The 6,056-nt window shown below is 48.6% G+C and overlaps 1 long non-coding RNA gene across 1 annotated transcript; it reads left to right on the top strand.

Annotated features, from left to right (window-relative positions):
• Window positions 1–1,132: 1,132 nt before the first annotated feature.
• On the top strand, window positions 1,133–5,032 carry LOC134480723 (uncharacterized). The gene is made up of 2 exons (XR_010055479.1): window positions 1,133–4,234; window positions 4,351–5,032. It is a non-coding gene; the product is annotated as an uncharacterized LOC134480723 (long non-coding RNA).
• The last annotated feature ends 1,024 nt before the right edge of the window (window positions 5,033–6,056 follow it).

Below are 6,056 nucleotides of genomic sequence, written 5' to 3'. Positions count from 1 at the left end.
AGTGGTTTGCTGCTGGCATTCGCCTCTGTATTTGCTGTATTCTGGCTGTGTCTCTCAGGAGCGATCTACATCCGGCTCCTGTCGGCCTGCACTTCTTTGCTTCATCCATCTTGTCTAATTGGGTGGCTGTATATGTATGGGCCACATGTGGGACAGGCTCTGAATAGGTGTTCCTTCAGTCTCTGTTTTAATCTTTGCCTCTCTCTTCCCTGCCAAGGGTATTCTTGTTCCCCTTTTAAAGAAGGAGTGAAGCATTCACATTTTGATCATCCGTCTTGAGTTTCATTTGCTTGTAGAACTCTCTTGTCTCAGCCTCTCAAATCCTTGCAGATGTAGCCAAGTTAAGGATTGCAAAATGAGTTCCTTCTGGGTTTAGGGCACACCCTAAACCTAATGATTCGGTGCCTTTTACTACCTGTGGTTCCGGGATCAAACTCAGGGACTTGACACGCCCAGGGAGCATTCTGCTGAATTTCCACCCTGTCTGTCCGTCCGTCTGTCTGTCCGTCTGTCTGTCTCCGTCTCTCTTTCCCTCTTTCTTTCCTTCCTTCTTTCTCATTTTCACCCTCTCTCTTTCTCTCTCTCCTCTTTCTCTCTCTTCTCTCCCTCTTTCACTGACCCACCCCTCTCCAGAACTGTTGGAGAACCAACATTTATTACTTTAAGTCCGAATCAGTGGAAATCTTTGGCACCCTCCAGAAACAGACCACGGATGATCCCGTAGGATGCAGGAAAAGACAGACTGAGCTGGTAGCCCATAAGCTTCTGCATCATGCACTTAAAAATTACAGGAGACTCTAGTGTTATCTCGATAAAACTATTTCCAAAAGGCAGTTCAGGGATTCGTGCATATCCCCAGAAGGCACAGGGCAAGGTGGGGTGATCAATCTCCAGGTAGTACCACACAGATAAGCTGATACCTGTGGACAGTAGAGTCCATTGGGGAGGCATGGGTGATGGGAGCCCCTCGTCACTCTGCTTTTCCTGTCCTCCCATTTCTCATGCATATTCTTGTTGCCTCTGCTGGGTGGGGTTTAGCATTTTCTCTTTACCTCTCTATTGTCTCTGATCCTCTTTCCCCCCACCCCCAAGCATCCCTCCCTGTATTCTGGTCCCTCACCCCCTCCAAACACTAAACCCCCAGGGGTGGGCTCCATTTCCCCCCTCCCTCGGATGTTAGGGGAATTGAAGGCAAGGCAAAAATATTTCTGAGGTCTAAATTACACCGACCCTGGAAGACTGAACTTGCGGTATAATCCAGGTTATGAATTGTAAATCAGACGCCATGCAAAATACTCACAAAAAAATTCAATAAGCTGCTTTTGCTCCTAGCACAGAAAGGCAGGGCCTGGGGAGATAGAGGGAGGCGGGCTATGGTTGGAGGAAAGGGAGACAGAGTGTGGAAGGAGAGCAGAGGGCAGCCAGGCTGTCTTTGCCAACCTTCTCAGGGCCAGAAGCCATTCACTTACTTATCCAGGGGAGAAGCCAAGGGGTCTCCATGGCCTTTGTGTGATATGCCCTTTAAGATGTAACCCAGGCTTGCAAATAAATATGACGTAGCTATCAGCCTACCTAGAGAGGCTGTGCCAGTTCTCTGAGACAGGGGTCTAGCCTTCTTTGAATCAAATCTTTTTTTTTTTTTTTTTTGGTATGGGTCCCACCTCTACAGTACCACGAAAGTATACCATGTGATTTTTTAAAATTAGATTTATTCACTTTATTTTGTGTGTGGGTGTTTTTCCTGCCTGCATGCATGCATGGACAACCATGTGTGCTTAGTTCCTGCAGAGGTCAGAAGAGGCTATTAGATCTTCTGAAACTACCATGTGGCCAACCACATGGCTCCAGGTCCTCTGCAAGAGCAGCACCTTCTCCTAACTATTGAGCCATGTCTCCAGCACTGTGGTAGTACCTTTTAGTCCTTCAGAACCCATGCATAAAAGCCAGGCATATGTCGATGTGCCTGGAATCCCAACAGCGGAAGAGGTTGAGACAGGAGGATCCTTGGGGCTCACTTGCTGGTCCATCTATGTGAACTGGTAAGCTTGAGGGTCAGTGAGAGGCTCTGTCTTAAAAAACAAGACAGCACTAGAGAACAACACCCACCGATGTGGTCTGCCTCTGCATATTAACATACACACACACACACACCACACACACACATCACACACACACACACTCACCACACACACACCATACACCATACACACACACATACACACACATACGCACACACCACACAAACACACACTCACACACACATGTACACACACACTCACACATACCACACACACACTCACACACACACATACACCACACACACACTCACCACACACATACACACACCACATACACACACATCACACACACATAACACACACACCACACAAACACACACTCGCACACACATACACACACTCACATACACTCAGACACACTCACACACACACCACACACCACACACACACTCACACACACTCATACACATACACACACATACACATTCACACACACACTCACACACATATGCACACACACCACACACACAACCACATACACACTCACACACACTCATACAAACACTCACACACATGCACACGCACACACACCACACTACACACACACCATACACACACACACACAGGCACATGCATGCACACATACGTGCGTATGCAGAAGGTAAATTCACAAGATCTATTTCTCTCAGGTATTGTCAGCAACCCTTTGATCTTGGGGTCAGTGAAGAGAGTCCTTGGAAACCTCTGCCCTCAGTCAAAGACTGATGGGAGGTGAGAGGTCACTGGGGACCAACTTTCCTTCTTGTACTTGGCCACTGAATGTCCATCACATCTCTATAAAGGCCTCTGATTTATTCCCAATCCACCGAGGGCCACCTGCTGGGCAGCACACTCTCTGTTGGGACACAGGGCTACGATGAGACCTTTCCCTGAGTAGGTCTGGTGACGACATGCTGGCTCCTCCACCCCTGCCTTCCAGGTGCTCAGAAAGTCCGTGCCCTGGTCCACATTGTACCACCCTCTAGGGGAGTGTCCAAGGGCAGCCTTTTGTGGTGGCAGCCATGTAGCAGGCATGAAGAAGGGCAAGGGAGACTGGAAGTTGCTGCAGCCTGGGGCTGTGGAAGCTCAAATGTTCCTAGCCTATTAATAGTCACGATGAGGAGGATAGGAAGCCTCCTCTGGAGGGGCTCAGAGTCCTTCGATTAAAAGGCAGAGTCTCAGGGGTTGGGGATTTAGCTCACTGACAGAGCACTTGCCTAGCAGGTGCAAGGCCCTGGGCTCGTCCCCAGCTCTGATGGAAAAAAAAAAAAGGCAAAATAACAAAATGTGCCGATTTTCACACGCCTCTAATGAAGACACCATGAGGCAGCGGGGGATCCAGCTGTGCCCGGCAGGACCAGCTTCATCAGAGTGCATGGTTGGGAAGAGCTTGGCGTTCCCTCTCTCTGTCTCAGTCTCTGGGCATCTCCCCTCCCCCGCTTTCTCCTTCCTTGAATTCTTCCTTCACCATTTTTCCACCCTTGAAATACCTGGATAAGTGAAAACCAAGGAGATGACCTTGAGCCCTTTTTAGAACCCCCAGGGCACAGGCAGCTGGACTCTCTACTAGCTGGGGTCCCTTAACAAGCGTAATAGGCGGACTTTGAGCTGGGGACACCTTTGGTCACCATATCAGGGGGTCATACCCTACTGTAACAGCCCTCTTATGAAAATGGGCTGGCTGAGTGACTTGCTTCTAACTCACAGGGCATACAAGGTGACTCTGTGTCACTTCTATAACCAGGCTGTGTCAGATTACAACTCCTACCTCATAGGTAGCTTCTAGAGTCTTCCCAGCTTGCTAAATATGGATTTGAATTTTGTTAATTTCTAATTTTATTTTTTCTTGTGTGTGTGTGTGTGTGTGTGTGTGTGTGTGTGCACGCGCACGCATGTGAATGTAGGGATGTCTAGTCATATGCACATGTGTGTAGAAGCCCAGTGATGATGAGTCTGGAATCTTCAGCGTTCTCTCGCCACTCCATTTGCTGAGATAGGCTCTTCCACTTGAACCCAGAGCTCACTGTTTAATGACTTTAGCTCATCAGCCTGCCTCGGGACCCCTTTGTCTCTGTCTTTAGGCATTGGAGTTGCAGGTGGGCTGTTGGGCTCACCTGGGATTTACATGGCTTCTGGGATGTAAACTTCAGTCTTCATGAAGCACGGCTGATCACGTGGTAAGTGCAGTAGCCACTGAGCCATCCTCCCCGTTCCTGCTTGTAGGCTCTGATGAGTTAAATAAACTACCATGATGGAAAAATCCAAGCGAACAAGAACCTCTTCTGTCCAACAGCCTTCCAGGACTGAATCCTGCCAACAACCATCTTCAGCTGGGTGTGGACGTCCTCTGCTGAGCCTTCCGAAAAGACTCTGTCTCCTGATCTGCATGCAGCCTGTGAGACACCCCGAGATGGGACCCGGTAGAGCCATGCCCAGACTTCAGAGACCGTCTGAGAAGAATGGTGCTTTCCGCTGCCAGGTTTGGGGGGGGCATGATTTGTTCCCCAGTGTTGGGCAATGAACACAGCAGATTATGGAAAGTTCTGGTTTCCCGCCGCACATCTGCAGCGAGGTTCCAATCAAGGCTGCAGAGAGGATTGACCAAGCAGGTGCCTGCAGGTGTGTCAGGTACCCTGGAAGCTGAGGAGAGCTGCCTCGTTACTAATTTACATCATACTGGTGATAATGGCTGGTCTGGGGCTCGGTGTTTAGGATCCTGTCTAGGCTTGCCTTTAATGTGCACACATTCATTCAGCTCACTCACTCTGCGTCCAGCACCGCCCCGGCTGCGTTCAGAATACCAACAAGGTCACACTTAGTGCCTCGGTAACGACGTCCCTTACCTTGGAGGGACCTTTATGCTGCACAAAACCCAATTTGGTGGCAATCACTCAACTGGCAGAGCAGAGGCAGGCCCTTCCATTTTCTCCTTTATCTGGGGTGTGTCTCTGGGGAGAATAGAACCCGTTTTTCAATCCCTTGGGTGTTCTGTGTGGACCTTGAGGAAGAGACTGAAACTTAAGAGATGGAAGGACTTTTAAAAAAGGCAAAGTGAAGTCTTGTAACATGAAAGTAGCCATAGAAAATCTATAATCCAGTAGCGTTCAGCATCTCCGACGGTGCCTCAAAGCTGACTCATTGACTCCTTAACTCAACCTCTGCTCCTTCCCACTCTCCTGAGCTCTGTCTCTTCGGATCTGCATGCTCTGAACAGCGCCTGTAACTGGAGTAGTATAATATATATGTATAATGTGTGTGTGTGTGTGTGTGTGTATGTGTTTGTGTGTGTGTGTATAATGTGTATATGCATATGATATATATTGTACATAGAATACATATTGATATCTGATATAGAATGTATGTGTTGTTTGTGCCCACATTTGTGTGTGCATGTGTGAACATTGTGTGTCCTCAATTGCTCTTCAGACCTTGTTTTGTGTATGTGTAGACATATGCATGCGAAAAGTGTGTATGTGTGTATATGTGTGTGTGTGTGTGTGTGTGTGTGTGACTGTGTAGTGCATGCACTGTATGCATGTGTGCACACTTGTCAGTCAGGGGTTGACTTAAAGCATCTTCTATGGCCCTCCACCTTATTTTCTGAGAAAGGCACTCTCTCAATAAATCTAGAGCATAAACCTACAGCTAGACTCTGGCCAGCAAGCTCCCAGGATCTAATGCCTCCACCGTCCAGCACCCAGGGCTATAGACTCCACCCTTAGTTTTCTTTTTTCATAGATGGTAGGGATTCACGGTCAGGTACTTTTGTTACTGAACCGTTTCCCTAGCCTACCACCCTGTGTTTGAGACAAGGTCTCTCACCAGAACAAGTAGCATGCTGTTTTGGCTAGACCGGCTTGCCAGCAAGCCTCCCAGATGCATCTGTCTCTGCCTCCCCGGTGCTGGGATTCTGAGTGTACACCACTGTGACTGACTATCCCCAAGTTCTGGGGATTGAACTCAGCTGTTTGTCAGCCGAGCCATCCCCCTAGCTGTAGA

The sequence above is a fragment of the Rattus norvegicus genome, chromosome 10, assembly GCF_036323735.1.
Source record: "Rattus norvegicus strain BN/NHsdMcwi chromosome 10, GRCr8, whole genome shotgun sequence".
Classification (NCBI taxonomy): Eukaryota; Metazoa; Chordata; class Mammalia; order Rodentia; family Muridae; genus Rattus; species Rattus norvegicus.
This window is presented reverse-complemented; position numbering and strand designations above follow the sequence as displayed.